Here is a 17,093-nt window from a genome sequence, read left to right as displayed (position 1 = left end):
GAGGAGGGCAACAAGGATGATCAAGGGACTGGAAACAAAGCCCTATGAGGAGAGACTGAAAGAACTGGGCATGTTTATCCTTGAGAAGAGAAGACAGGGAAGATATGATAGTACTCCAAGTACTTGAAAGGGTGTCACACAGAGGGCCAGGATCTCTTCTTGATCATCCCAGAGTGCAGGGCGGAGTGCTATCAATATATTGTATGCAGTCAGTGTACAAACACCACACATTCCATACAGTGTAATAATACATACATACATTTATTTTTTGAAAAAAATTAAAAGCAAAATGTAAAGGTGGCTAGTCCAACCCCCATTGTAGCTACCTGTCTGAAATTTGGTATAGCTAATCCTCTCTTTAGGGGTTACCATGTCTCCAAATACCATGCACCTATGTGAAAAAAACAACAAGAAGGTTATGACTGTTATGATTTGCCAATACAAATTTTCCAAAGGTTTTTTTTCCAGATCACTATCGCAATCAGGGTGACAGGCTGGCCTGGGGCTGGATTGTCTCAGGTCAGGGCTGATCTAAATCACTAAATTGGGCACTGAATTGGATTGTGTGTTTGTGTGTGTGTGTGCACAGCCCCACTGCTAACCTTCTATTAAAACTATTGTAATGGGTTGTATGTGAGGCTGCCATTAAAAATGTTATACCTATATATGCAGCTGGTTCAGTATAGGGTCATAAGGTTATTATCTGGGACTAAGCAATTACAGCATATTTAATCTCTGCTTTGTAAACTGCACTCACTTCCAGTTCATTTCTAGGCTCAATTTTAAAAAAAATGTTTTTAACCTTTAAAACAATAGCTTGGAACCAGTCCACCTGAAAGATTGCCTTCTCTCATATATAGAAGTTGTTTAGGACAGAACTTCTAGAGGTATCCTGTATTGTTTTACTGGTTGATTACATTATTCTTAAATTGGTTTAGGTATTTTTAGGTGAATGTATGGTGTGATTGTGACCTTAGATAATCCAACAACAACCTCAAAAAACTTATTGGATTTTTTTTATTAGAAGATTTGCTTTAGTCATTCTGCTAATTTCCCATTTACTGAACAAATGGAATAATCCTATAGCTGTGTGCCATTGGTGTTATGGTAGCATTAGTGTTATGTACAGTTTCAGAACAAAATACCTACTTTTTAATTTGTCAAACAATGTTAGAATTGCACTTGCATCCAGCAAGATGGTTTTAAATTAAACCATGTATATGCAGCTAGAAGGATTTGTTTCGATACAGACCATGGACTTGTTTTAAGTCACTGACTCATTGTATGTTGCATTCATGCTGAGAAGCAAGTCATTAGCAAGGGAGAGCCTGAAATTGTTCAAGCGTGGAGTCTGGAAACTGAAAAATAAAGAGGAAGCTGAAACAGTGAGAATATTAGCATCCAGTGACTAGATTTCTATTTATTGCAAATCTCACCAGTTAACTAAGTTTTATTTAGGATAATCGGATATTCATACATTCAGAACATTATTTATGTGTCAGACTTGTCCATTTACATCACTATAAATGCTGTGATTCTACAAATATTATTATAACAGGCAGAAAGTGTATTAATAGGGTCTCCTACAATGCAACACAAATAGCTGGGCTGAATTAAAATTGATCTGGTTTTTGCATCAGAATAAAACTATTACAATAGAATTCAAAAGAAGAAATTGGCCCTTTGTGCAGTGAAAGTATGAATATTTATAAACACAGGAGAAGGAAATTCAGAGCAAGGGATTATAACCCAGGTGCCAGAGACATGTGACGAGGCATTCAGTCAAAATATGAAATGAAAAGTCTTCTTTGAGGTAGAAATTGGAGTCCTGACTTGCTGTGCTCTCAAATGCAACATCTGTAGCTGTGTTGTTTTGATCATTTGACTGAATCCCAAACTAAGCGTCATGACAAAATGCAAAGGCTACCACCAAAAACTGTGACCTCAGGTTCTCCTCCTCCTCCTCAGGCAGGTATGGCGATGGCAGCATTTGTGGTGTCATCATGTTTTAAGTTTCCCTGTCTTTGCAAGTGGTAGCCAATAAAGTGAAGCATACTGGATGACAACCAGGGATGGGTGAATCTGTCAGTTTCACTTTCTTTCAGTTTCTCATTCCTCACTCTTTAAATTTTCTGTGACATAGAGGAAGCACTGCCTGGAGGTAAGCTATAATGACATTTTAGAAATATTTATATTTGTTAATAATATGTAAGTAATTTATTAACCAACATTGTATTGTATTGCATTTTTTGTTTTGTGGTGTCGGTTAGATCGTACCAATTATACTCAGAGTTCTGTTCAAGATTCGTGATTTGCAAAGATAATATTACAGAATTATGATGCAATGATATCATCTATTTGAAGAGAAAGGCACTTGATAATAGGCTGGTTTTTCTAATGTCCACAGTTTGCTTTACAGATATAGTAGTCACTGAGCCTTAGTTCTTTCAGAGCTGATTAACTGAATGGGTATACTGATCAGCTATTATGGAGATATCCCAGACGAGGGATGGTTGAATTTGTCAATACATTTTCTCTTTTTTCCAGTCTTCAGTTAGTTCTCCACATTTCCACAGCATTAAAATGAGGAGGGCTTAGTGGTTAAGGTGTTGGACTACAATCTGGGAGACCAGGATTCGAATCCTCACACAGCCATGAAACTCACTGGGTGACCTTGGGCCAGTCACTGCCTCTCAGCCTCATGACAACCCTATTCATCGGGTCGCCATAAGTCAGAATCAACTTGAAAGTGGTACATTCACATTTACACATTTTTGCAAATCAATTTTTCCTAATAAAATGTATTTTGTATGTTGTTTTCACTAAGATATGCATCTGCATGCACACTTTACTCTTGTGCATTTTTGTAATGTATAAATTGCATGGCTGGAGAACTGCACTGCACAATTTGGGAGAGTTTGAAGGATGGCTGTGTTTTGGTTTGCGTACTGTTCCAGAAAGTGAGAATTAGATAGGTTCATCTTCAAATGTTTTCTGAATCAAATTTCTCCCCCATCCCTAATTGCTTTCCAACACGCACAATCCCCAATCATTGGCCATGTTGACTGGGGCTGATGGGTGTTGGAAGCCAACAACCTTTGGAGGGCTTCAAGATCCCCATTTTTGTTTTCAGGAAAAAGAGAGAAAAAGGAAAGATGGGCCTGCTGCTTTTCTTGGAAATAAAAATGAAAAGCACATGAGTGTGCTGTAATGTCTAGTTCTGATCTGCATATCTTGATAATGATCAAGATCTGTAAGATAAGCATTTTCTTTCCTCCATGGAGGAATGTGTCAGGTGAGCAGACTGTTTGCTTCTTTGCGAGCCCTTACTGTAAAATATTAAACAATAAAAAGGTAAAGGTAGTGCGAGTCATTTCCGACGCTTAGGGTGACGTCTTGCGACGTTTACTAGGCAGACCGTATATATGGGGTATATATGGGGTGGGATTGCCAGTTCCTTTCCCGGCCTTTCTTTACCCCCCAGCATATGCCGGGTACTCATTTTACCGACCACAGATGGATGGAAGGCTGAGTGGACCTCTACCCCTTTTACCGGAGATTTGACTTCCTCCTTCCTTTCTATTGGGACCTCATGACTCTTCCCAGGCCATGACCCTCACTGTCCCTGCTATGCATCCCCTTCAAGTGATTTTGCCTGGCTAGAATGTATCCTTGAGCTATGGAAATGCCTGTCGCTTGCCCCAGATGCTGGATGATGTGCATGAATGTAAGGAAAAACCTCTGGCTTTTGCATGGCTGAAATTTAGCCTTCTGTACAAAGGTAAGAAATAAATATGTTGTTCACCCATTTTTGCCTCTTGTGCATGTCATCTGAACTAGGACTGGATAAGGTCCAGCCAACAATGCCGGACGGACTTCCTAACAAGCTCTATCTGTTTAAGCGATACGTTTATCTTTTCTTTAAAGAGAGAACGGACTAACAGGCAAGCACCCTTCTTTCTATTATTTTTTTTACTTGGTTTAAATTGTTGCAGCAAAAGGAGATTTGTCAGATTGATCGGCTTTGGACAACTTCTGGGTGAGATATAGCTCTTCTCTGTTATTCACGAAATTAACAGCTTATCTCTGTTTCTGTCACAAAAAGCTGTCCTGGAAGTGCATTCTAAAGATAATAAACAGAAGAGGGATTTGTATTCCTGATTTCTATTCCGAGGAATATTATATTGTCTGGGACTATTCTCTTTTTGGTCTATTTTATTTTGACGAATCTGCTTCTTCACGACGCCACTAACTGTTTTGATGCTAGGAACTACATTTGTTTTGAATTCTTGAACATAGAGAGATAAGGCAGGTTGCTCTGTTTATACTGTGATGTCATCAAGCCTGGAATATTAACCCAATTGTTGCTGAAATAAGAAGTGGTTCTTCTTTATTTTTGTTTTGCTTTGTTTTCGTGGTTTTAAAAATGGCAATCAAGAAAGTGGCTGAGAATCTGGAAGTAACTATGTTTCAGAAAATAATGGATGAGATTGAGATAACGAAACAAACCCTGCGACAGGGTAGTAAGGAGCTGAAAATTGAACTGAGCAAAATGACGCAGGAGCTTAAAGAAATAGGGGATCCTGTGAGAGAGGAGAATGAGATCAGAGATGAGAAAAGAAAAAATAAAGGGAAGATACAAGCCCTGGAGATTGGAACAAATGTGGAATTGGAAAAAGATCTGGAGTTTATGGATTTTAGAAATAAAATCTACTGTTTGGAATTTAACGTTATCTCTGAAGAAATTAATAAAGATATTAGAGATAAAGTTATCAATGGCTTGGATAATCTTCTGGACTGGAATGATGTGATGGAGCTTGATATAGAGAAAATCTATGGAATTAACTGCAGCCATGTGACAATGGAAAAACTCTTCAGAGATGAGCCAGTGCATTTTGTAAAAAAGAAGAACACAGATATGACTTTACAACAGTATTTCAGCAACTTATTCAGAATGGATGGCAAGAAAATATTTGGGATAGAGGAAATTCCCATCAGACTCTTATTATATGACTATGGCTACAACAGCAAGATTATTATGGAATACTGATAATGGAAGATTGGACACTGAAATTACTGGACTTAACAGGACTATTGAAGATGGAAGATGGAACTAATAGGGATAATGGAATAATGGCTATTGAAATTATTGGACCTAACAGATTCTGATGAGATGGATTAATCGAAATGTTTATTTGGACTATGGTTATGACAATAAGATTATTATAATTATTAACGAGATGGATTAATTGACATGTTTATTTGGAGAAAAATTGATAGATATATTTCTTAAAGAATTGAAACCTCTCTTTGACTTTTTGTGGAAAGAATAAAGTAATGTTTATGAGATTTGATGATTAATTAAGATAACTACTGGAGGAAAGCGATTTTATAATATGATTTAAGAGACAGGATTGTTATATATTGTAGATCTATAACTGATTTGATATGTGACAAATGGGAAGTCAACATTTTTTTTGTTTAATCATTTTTGTTTTGTTTTGTTTTTTGTCTTTGAATGTTTTATGATTTTGTTTTCTATGTTTTATGAAAATTTGAATAAAAATTATTGTAAAAAAAAAAAAGAACTAGGACTTGTGGTTAAGCTTTCTTCTCACTAACCACAAGCTGTAAGCAAGAACAAACACGTGGTCTCAGTAAGTGATCGTTTGGCTTACCATGTCATGTGAACAAGGTCAATATGCAAAACTACTAAGTGGATTTGAAACACAATCCTACACAGAACAGAGGTAAGTGCCTTTGTGTTCAGCGGGGCTTATTCCCTGGTCAGTGGATATAGGATTGGAACTGCACAGTCCTTGTCAAGTGTTAGCATTTTTTTCTTGGTTTAAGAAGCCTCACTTCTGTGATACAGTCTGGAAGCCACTGATTTACAGTGATGCGATGGGACAAATAGATCAGCAAAGGGTCTCAAATACTGGAAACAGAACATGACAAGTCATAAATAAAAAGAATGGATAACAAAGGTGTGAGATGGACAGCTTATCTACATACAATAAAAAGGGGAATAAATTTTACAGCAGGCTTCACAAATTGTTTCTTTTATGTATATATTAGCTTTGTTGGTTATGAACTACATTATGCTCCAATCAGGCAACTGAAACTGCATCCCAATATTACAAAACACATCAGACTAAAAAATCAATTTAAAACAAACAAGCAAACCCTGTCTCAGCACCTAAATCATAAGAAAACTGTGAAAAACCAGCACAGCCACAATTAAAGAGACACAAATGAACCAGCAAAACCTCAGCAGTAAAAAACAGCTCCTCAGTCTTCAAGCTTTGCCAAACATTGCGCAAAAAAAAAAAAAGGCACAATTTAACAATTGCAAGCCAGCAGTGGGGCCGTCAAACCTACCTTAGTCAGCAGAATATTTCAGTAGGGATGCCGCCGTGGGAAAAGGCCATAAAGGAAAATAATACATGAATAAATGAAGGTAAATCATCTATTTGGCCCTAGAATTGGGTTTACATCAAGGTGCTAAGGCTGGAAGTAATGTGAGGAAACACTCCACATGTATCTGAGAATCATTTAACCTGATCGATCAAGTCAACAAGTGTTTTTGACATTCTTGTCTTCACTGAATGGGCATCCCATGATATATGCATTTAGACAGGTTTTCCTGATTTGGTGATATACAGTGGTGATTTCACCCAATTCTAGCTATGTCATATCACCTGTGATTTTAATAAGATAAATAGGAACATAGGAAACTGCCTTATACTGAGTCAGACCATTGACCCACCTAGCTCAGTATTGTCCACACTGACTGGCAGAGGCTCTCCAGGATTTCATGCAGGGAGTCTCTCCCAGCCCTGCTTGGAGATGCTGGTGATTGGGCCTGGGATATATTCTGCCACTGAGCTATGGCCCTTTCTTGTAGATACATATGAACATATAAACTGGCTTGAGCACCAAAATGTTGATGATGGTGATGATTTAAATTTATTAGTCATGAAGCCTCAAAGACTTGCAACACTAATTTCTCAATAGACAATACAAAATAGTAAAATCAATATGACAATGCTAAGAAGCGATCAGACCCAGAAAAATAGCCACCTTCCCAAATAACAGTCAAATGTTTGGGAGAAGTTAGATATCTTTAGTTGGCTCCCAAAAGACGTCAGTGTTAGCACTAAGTGAAGTTCCCTGGGGAGTCCATTCCACAAAGGGTGGCACGCATTATCTCATCACCACTCTCTGTACCCCTGCCAGAGGGGACAGGCCCTCATGAGAAAAGCCTCTCATGATGACCTCAGGGTCTGGGCAGGTTCATATGGAGAAAGACGTTCTGCAAAGTATTGTAGTCCTGAGTTAGGTGAGGTTTTATTAGTTAAAAACAACACTCGGAATTGGATCTGGAAAAGAACTGCCAGTAGAACTGAATCAGAATAGGCATTACATGTTTGAAAATTTAGGCCCCTGTCAATAATATGGCTGCTGAATTTTGCACCAGCTACACTTTCCAAACCATCTTCAAAGGCAGCCCCATGTACAACGCATTGTAGTAAGCCAGCCATGAGGTTACCAGTGCATAGACAACTAAAACTATGTTTTCTCTATCCAGATATGGTCACAGCTAGGCCATCAGCTGAAGTTGACAGTAGACATTCCATGACAGAGAGGCCATAAGCTGCACACCTGATCCCATCCAGAACTGGTTGCACACCAGATATCTAGACCAACCTACTGGGTTGTATTCAACTAAATCCTACAGAGTAGACCCATTGAAATTAATGAACCAAAATTAGTCATGTCTATTAACTTCAATGAATCTACTCTGAGTAGGACTTGCACTGATTATCACCCAGTTTCTCTTGTCTAGTTAGAATTGAGCTTCAGTTTGTTACACAAACAGGCCATTTCCACAGCCAGAGTAATACTTTATCAAAGATAGGGAAAAGATATGAGGCATTATTGCAAAGATCCTCCATTATTAATACTACCTCAAGCACCAAAACTGTCTTGGACCAGCCTTAAATACTCTCTTTCCTAGCTCATGGTACTACAAAACTGAACGATGAATGGATGAAATAATGAATGGAAACATAAGAAAGAAGGTGACAGAAGTATAACTGAAAAAAATAAAATGGCTTCAGTCCTAGCTGGGAAGGTCCTCCTTCTCAATGTGTCAAAGCAGTTTTTTGGGGGTGGGGTGTTTGCAGCCCAATCCTATTCATATTAACTCCAAAGAATGTGCCACACACTATGCTGCTATTTCCCAAGAAGGTGCCTAGGCCTAGGGTTAGAGCAGCTTTGAAGAACCCTGTGAAGAATAACCACAGAAGTTGATATTCTCAGACAAATTAGAACAGTTTGTTTTTCCTGTATTTTTCAAAAATGTGGTGATTTTTTAAAATGTCCTTCTCTGATGCAGTTACTGGGAGATATGGAACTGAATCCGAAATAAGTGTAAATGCTACAGAAGGTGTTAATTTTCTCCCCCACTATTAGTGTACTTATGCTGACCAGATGCCATAGTACACATCAGTTTGAAAAACTGGTTTTTGAAAAGGTACAAAGCAAAAAGTCACACACAGATATATTCCCCCCCCAAAAATGCTAGGGCATCTGAGACACCCCACTACCTTTCTGTTGATACCAGAGGACACTGGAAAGCTAAGTGGAAAAGTCCATGGAAGCAAGGGACACATTCTGTACACACTTAATGCAATAAGAATGCATGAACCTGTGTATGCCAACTCAGTCATATTTGCAGTGCAATATTCTGTCTCCTCAGAAGTAAGTCCCATTGACTTCAACAGGCCACTTCCAGGTAAGTGTGCACAGGATTGTAGCCTTAATATAACTTCATACTGAAAATCCATTATGATTATCGTAAAACAAGTATACAGAATAAATGGGTGCTTAATTTAGTGTAGTCTGTGCTACAGATACTTAGCAGTACTCATTCTTTTTCATTAAACTGTCTGAAATTACTTTCCTGGTTCTTGGTTTGTTTGGTTTTTGCATACTTTTGCATATGTTCATGTTAGTACTCTGAGAAGATTTATTTACTGTAGGAACCTGCCTATTACAAGGTCTTCTGCTTTCAGTTTACACAACCGGTTATCAGAGGAAATCAAATGAAGCATTACGGTGCCACAGCCTAGGAGTCAAACTATGAATTTAGTCATGCATCTTATTTTCCCCCATGTGCACACATCTTAACACCTTTGTTTGATTAAGTATATATATATACTGTATGTAATCTGTTCACTGTTCACCTTCCGTTTTCCCCTTTAATTTTTTTAACTTTTATTTAATTATTTATTTAACTGAATTTAAATCATTGTCCCATGGCAAATGTCCGCCGTGTACCTCACAACACAAAACAACCTTTAAAATACAATATAAAACAATAAAACCTGTTTTAAAAACTCTCTGGGTTGTATCCAACAAAGTAATTTTGTTAATGCAAGGACTTCTACTTCTGTAATGGAACTTTCTCTTACTGCATCCCCCCCCCACAACAAATCTGCTCCAGAGGGTTGTGGGTAGGGCTGGGGCTAGCTGCATGGTGCCGATCCACATGCATTATGATAGTCCGTCATTTCTTTACCAGTCCGTCCTTTTTTTGTTTCCTCTTTCTCTGGTGCTTCCCGATTCGATCCACAGGTGTGTTGTTTTTTTTTGGATTGCAAAAATTACGTAATTGTTTTCATAGATACTTATGTAAATGACAGCATTCTACGTAAATTTTTGGCGGTGAATAAAAACATTGCTTAATTTTTAGGTCGCTGATGTGAATGGATGATCACAGTGTTTCACATGGTTTTTTGAGTTTTTTCAGTAACACAGTAACACACACACACACACACACATTTAGCACAGAGAGAGCGTGAGAGAGACAGTCCTTGGTTAGCTCAGGACAGCAGCAACAAAAGAGGGGCAGGGGCGGAGGCAGGGTGAGTCAGTCTCATCATTGTAATGTTTCCCACGCAAGAGATTCAGAATGCTCTGAGATATCTTGTTTGAAGAACATGACATTGCAGGATGATTTGACAATTAACATCAAAGATATATATAGCCATTATTTTTGCATTATATTGCGATAATAATGTATTTTTTGTAATAAGTAAAATAGGGTGAGAGTTTTTTTTAAAAAAATATTGCCAATTCCAGTTGCAGCTACAAAATCCATGCTGATTACAGCTGTGCCCCCCACAAGAGATTGGTGCCACTGCAAAGGGATAGCAAACTAGCGAATTCAGTCGGGATCCGGTATCAGGTTTGATTTTGTCAGATATTCGCCCCCATCCCTAGTTGTGTGGGGGAAACCCAGAACAGATTTGGAAGGCATACTGGAAGAGGAGAGGGAGGGGAAGTTCTGTTGAGCAAGCGGAAAACCTTGTGCTAATGGAACAACTTAGTTGGATAAAACCCTCTATGTTTAAGAGAACCAAACTATAACTGAAATAAGTTATTTTATAGCCCTACACTGGACCAACTGCAGTTTTTGAACCATTTTTAAAGGCAGTCGCACTTACAATGTACTGCAATAGTCTAAATGAGATGTTACCAAAGCTCAGGCCATTGTGCACAAGCCATCTCCATTCAGGCAAGTTTGCAAAGGTGAATCACTTCAATCTCTGGTGATAATGTTGTATGAAAGCACCCCCAAGCTCTAAACTTGATCCTTTAGTGCAGGAGTGGGAAACCTAATTAGGCCTAGTAGGCCTCTGAATTCAGCCAGCAAGATCATTTTGGACAAACCTTGCCCACCAGTTTGTCGCCTCAGAGATGCCTTGAACTATCAAAGGGCTGCCATCCAAAAATTTTGCTGCCTTTTAAAGAGCAATCAGAGGCTTATCTCTGATCTTAATTCTATGGGACTACAGTGCTAAGATCAGACCTAAGCCTGTGCCTACTTCTGCCTTGAAATTTGAATCACCTGATGTCATATATCAGATGACAGGTGGGTGGTCCCACTCACCTTCCAAACCAGCTTGCAGGGCGTGGGGCCTTCTGGTTGAAACAAGTCCCTATCTGCTTTAGAGGGAGTGTGATCCCCCGTCTAGAATAGGGTCAACACCTTTCAGCTTGGGACCCAACAAACTGAAGTCATCTTAGCAGCCATGTATAGTGTCCATCCCATCTGGCCAACATTTAATCTTGTTTTCTGCAGTGATATAGGCAGGCATTAAGCATAAAGGATTTATTAAGATGCAGGTGGGCTGTCATACGTGATGACAGTGCATAGTTTTTAAAAAAACAAACTCACGGAAATTCTTCAGCATTTTGTGTATTTCTACTAATATTATTTTTAAAAAAACTATTTCTGTCTGCAGTTTTGAGTAATGTACACATCTGCCAAGCAATTTCTCCTAATATAACACATGTTAATATTATTTTCACCAATATATTCATTTGTATGCACCTTTCCCCCTAATATTTTCATTTTTGTGGGTATTGGTTGGAGAACTACATTGCAACATTTGGATCAGTGCAAATGTCAATGGATGGTTGCATTTTGGTTCTCATATTGTTTTGGAATGCAGATTTTATACATTCATCTTGAAATGCGAAGCGAAAATAATTTCTCCTTCATCCCTACCTTGGGCCAGTCGTTATCTTTCAGTCAAACCTCTTCTTCACAGGATTGTGAGAATAAAATAGGGAAGGAATCATCTACATCAGAGGTGGTCCTTGGGACCTTCCCTAGGCATATATCCCTCCCCAGTCACACCCTCCTCAAGTATTTTTGTGCAGCTGGGATGCATCCTTGAATTCTGATAATGTCTCTTGCTTATCTGGATGGAGGACAGAGAGGGGTGTGTGCATATTGCAGACACTAGCAGACTGCACAAAGGTAAAATTTATGTTTATTGTTCCACTCACTTTTGCCTTTGGCCCTACTCACCATTGCTCCCCCCCGATTTTGCCCAGAAGGGAATGTGGCCCTTAGCCTGGGGGGGGGGGAACCCTTGTCTACACCACCTTGAGCTCCTTGTAGAAAAGAGAGGATCGAAATGCAATATATCCTGCAAGCTTCTATCCTCCCATAGCAATTTGTGTGTATGAGACTTTTTGTGGGGAGAGGCTTGGCATATGGTCCTGATCCTGATCATTACCCATGTTTGATGTCTAATAATAAATACATTTGATGTGCAAGCACAACCCCCAACAAATATACAGGATTGCTTTTCATAACACGTTTGTTGTATCTGTCTGACATTCAATCTCAATGAGTTGATCTCTGCAAATGTAAGGAATCATTTTCTTTCCTATGTTCCTTAACCAGGACTAATAAATTGGAATGGCTTTGGAGAACTTGTTTTGTTTTGTTTTTAGCTTTTATGTTTTTAATGAAATAGTGATATACAGATGAATTTATAAATAAATAATTTGAGGATTCTTGTATTAATATTGCATTAAGATGTTTAACTGATCTTTTTAATTTAGATTTTATATTTTTAATGTTTCTTACTAGATGTATACTTAATTCCATGTAAAACACAGTTTAGGATAAAATTTGGGATACTGTGATTTGGGAAAAATTGGGAATCTGTGATATTATCTGTAAATGGAAATATGGATGTTTCCATGATGTCAATGCCACTGGTGTGTAGAAATGTCTTCTCTGCAACTTTATCATTATCCAGAGTCTGTCCATCTGTCTGACTATCTCTCTCAGATTCAAAAAACAAAGTTTAATCCATTAAACCTCTGGCATCTTTTTTAAAGGCCTACAACTAGTTTTGAGTTGTGAGAAAGCACTGAATATATACAAACAATGATTGCATTCTGCTGTGCCCATGGATCAATCTCTGTAGCGTACTTTTTAAATTGATTGCCAGGAGTGCTTTAAGCTATGTGCTGTGTTTTGTTTACCTTTTGTAGAGTTGTCTATATTGCCAATGAATGAAATGGCATATTTCCAAAAAATCAAGGTGGTGCAATTTTTTTATTTGAAAGGTTAGCTAATCTTATGAATTTCTATTTTGTGTTACATAAAACAGCTCCAGTACATTGGCTAATGCCTTCCTTGTTCTTTGAACATCTTGCTATAAGCCCACTTTGCACTTCATGAGACTGTTTGGAGATAAGAGCAAATACAAGTTCAGGTCGAACAGGAATATTTATTTGGGAAGAGCCTAGAATGACATTTCTATCATGTTCTTTGTGTTCCATTTGCTCCAATAACTTGAAAAAGGGTTGCTTCACACATACTGGCTTGGATCCGACAGAACGTTTGCACAAGGAGAAAGCATTTCTGCTTACACAAACGATATTTCTTGGATTCCTTCTCATTTCCCCACAGCTGCAGCCAACTGAGCTTCAGCAAATGTCTATGACTTTTGGGATTTTTGTTCGGGGGGGGAAGGGTAGGAGGTTGCAAACTCTTTGCACTCATGATATACTGTTTGCAAGTCTTATGACCCAAACCTCTGCTTTTTTAAAAGTTTATATTGTGCGCACCACCCCAATCTCTGAGTGGTGAGACATTTCCAGGGGTCCTTCTGCTTGCCTAGGGTTTGGTTTCCTTTGAAAGAAGGTCAGCGAAGACTGTGGTATCTTTTAGGAAATATGGGGTTTTTTTATACACATTCCAACCTGAGCATAAAATGGAGAGGTTCAAAGCATCAGCAGTCCAATAGATCTTGCTTTTCCATCAGGCTTACAGGAGGCATCCTAAAGTCATGGTGCAGGGAGCCAGCCTCTCTGCTTGTATCCAGTTCCCATCCTTTCCTCTGACTAAACTAAAAACACAAACTTCTCTTTGGCTCCGGGAGGGGGGGGGGCTCTCCTGAAGAGTTTCAATAACAATAGGATCTCCCTGGCCATTCACCAGTTAATGGGCACTTGACAGACCCATGAGCCCATCTGGCTATTCTATTAGATTAACAAAGGAGACTCATCTGACCAGTGGAGCAGATTTCTCAGCTGCAGAGCCCACCTCCAGGTGCAGGGTTCCAAATCAGAGGCTGGAAGGGTACTCATAGAAATCATCTAAGTCAACCCCCAAACCCATAACAATATCTAAGTGGGGTTTTTTTTAAAAAAATGTACATCTACAAGTGCAATATGTGAATGAAACAAGGAGGTCCACCAGATGATCTGTTTATTGAGCAATTATTCTGATTTTCTTGCATAAAACATTTGCTAAATGTGAATATGGCTCTTAGTGTTTGGGATTCCAAACCAGTTAATTCCATTCTGTTGACAGCTTCAGCTGACATTTCAGACATCTTGACTTGCTAATCCATCTTAATAAGCTTCTGGCATTGGCTGTCTTCTTGATCTTTCTCTCACAGTTTTCTTCTCACATCCTCCTTTCAGCACATCATTATTCACTGAGAATAAAGAGTACCTGTAGAAGCTGAGCTGGCATTCCTTTAATTTTCATACAGGTCTCCTGCTACTTTTCCCTTTCATGGTTCTTAATTTTTTAAAGCAAGAGCTCACTGACTTGCCCAATTGTTTTGTCAGAGGGGTTAAATATATTGAAAGGGGAAGGACTAGAGATTATATTGATGGGTTAAGGCTAGGCTAAATCCCTCAAATAAAACACTTTCCTCCCTTTTGGAAAGTAGGTTTCTTTTTATCTTCAATAAGGGTGTCAGAAGACACATAAAAACTACCCCTCCTTTGGTTACTTTCTTTTGGTAAGAAAGTGTGATTTCTTATAGGTTGATTAACTAAATGCCTGACTGGTGTTGATGTGCTTTAACAGAATCTGTATTTGCAAATCTGCCTATATATTGGCCTATCAAATTTTATGGGAGAAGATGGAGATGTCTACTCCCCTCCCCACCAAGTCCAGACTTTTACTTCTCTACCCTCCTCCCTCTATCATTGAGGCTGTTGCCACTGGCAGAGTGAGGTACTGGGCCAAGCTTGCCTTTCCACACCTGTCCCTCGTTTCTCCAAACCAAACATGGCCTCCAGCCCCTGAAGAGGATGTAAGCAATGCTTCTCCAACAGCAAAGATGCATTGGGGATGAAGTGGGTAATGTGTCAGTTTTCCATACTGTATCCCTGAACCTGACATTTGCTTGTGGGGTGGTAGTGGTGGGAAGAGTGTTAGGAACACCCATCCTCTGCAACTCTGGAGCTATCTTTGGTCACAGAGAAGAGTAGGGTTGCCAGGTTCATGGCCCGAGACTGATCCTGTGTCTTTAGGAGAAGAGAAAGTCAGCCAAGTGCAGGTATTCTTGCAACACTGTAATGAGAAAAACAACAAGGTGGAATTCTCCCTTCCCCCTGCACAACTTTTAAAGATATTTAGAGGCTGGGCCTGGCAACCAAGAGGTCTTCTGTATCTTTAAAAGTATCTTTTTTTAAACTTACATTTTCAACCTTAAATTCTTAGGCTCTAGTTTCCAACACTTTGGAATATTTATTTATTTATTTATTGAGAGGATTTAGATCCTGCCCTCAGGGCAGATTACAAAAACAATAAAAATACACAATCAGTTAATTTCTGAAGATAGCTACAAACCAATCATTTTCATTTCAAATTTTAAATTAAGGAAATTCCAGTCCTTGCAAAAACAAGAATTTGGCTTTGACTATGTCAAAGAGCAATAAAGAAAATGGATCCTCTAAATATGTGCTAAATGCATTCTACAGCACTAAATTCTAAGCTTTCCTCAATTAATTAGGAAGAAAGGATTTTATATACCACATAATAAGCAAATAATTTTCCCCAAGCTGGTGAGTGTGGGATGAATTATTCCACTCCTATTGGTTTTAAGGGGGGGAGGTTGCATCCCCCACAGCACTGAATATATATAGCCTGTTGTATGTATATGTGTGTGTATTAGGGTTGCCAGGTTCATGGCCTGAGATTGATCCTGTATCTTTAAGAGAAGAGAAAGGCAGCCAAGTGCAGGTGTTTTTTTCAACACTGTAATGGGAAAAATCACAAGGTGAAATTCTCCCTTTCCCCTGAACAACTTTTAAAGATACAGAGGACCACTTGGTTGCCAGGCCCAGCCTCCAACAGGTCTTCTGTATCTTTAAAAATTGTGCAGAGGGAAAGAATTCCACCTTGTAGTTTTTCCCATTACAGGGTTGCAAGAACACCTGCACTTGGCTGACTTTCTCTTCTCCTAAAGGTACAGGATCAGTCTCAGACCATGAACCTGGCAACCCTAGAGGAGATATATTGTTCTTTCTCAGCCATGGGCCAGGCTACCCAGTACTATGGGGTGTTGTTTGGGTTAGGTCTATACCAGAAGTTTGGTCTCAAGCAGACCACCTTTACTTTTTCCTGTAGCAATTCTTTGACATAAGGAAAGAAGGCATGTATTGAAGGACACCATTGTAATGGGAGCTAAATTGTCCCTGATGATTCCAGTGAAAATGATAATCAGGTTTTGTCTGCTCTGGACAGGGTTGAAATCACAGCTAATGTTCTCAGCTCAACATAATGCCATCAGATCCACTGCGATGAGGATTGCACCAGCTCACTTGCCCTGTATTTTGCTTCTTGGCTGTGTTAGTGTGATTGGATATTGAGAACTGATTTTATATAGGGAAATTCTTGATTATATAGCCATGAGAGTGGCTGTCTACTATAGCCAGTTTGGATTTTTTTGCATTCCACAATGTTAAATTGAAAATACCTGCAATCAGCCCAAATAACAGAAACAAGACATGTGCTGTGCTGATGATCTTGTTTTAGCAGAGAGGAAGCAACAATATTAAAACAGTTGATATAGTTCAGATAGTCACAAAAACAAAAGCAAAAGAAAATGATTTACTATAGGAAATGTCACTAAAATTGCAAAGTAAATCCAACATATTTAAAGTGACTATGGGCTTATCCAAACGGAGCGGGATAATCCACGGTTTCCATATTCGGTTTGTCATCTGATAGTCCTCACTTTGCCTTTTAGTTCGCTCTTTCCCAATGAAAAAAACGCTTTTTTGCACCTGCACACGCAGAGGTAAGACCCCTACATTCTTTTCGCTTTTTCCAAGCTCCACCTCTAAAACCTCCCCCTATCAACTAATTGGTCAGCAAAAAAATGACGTATGTTCCTCTCCCCCTTTGCGACGAAGCACAATATGGCTGTAAAGGAGTTCTCACCGTGGAAGGAAAGGGAGAAGGAGTCGGG

Source organism: Rhineura floridana, chromosome 5 (genome assembly GCF_030035675.1).
Source record: "Rhineura floridana isolate rRhiFlo1 chromosome 5, rRhiFlo1.hap2, whole genome shotgun sequence".
Lineage (NCBI taxonomy): Eukaryota > Metazoa > Chordata > Lepidosauria > Squamata > Rhineuridae > Rhineura > Rhineura floridana.
This window is presented reverse-complemented; position numbering follows the sequence as displayed.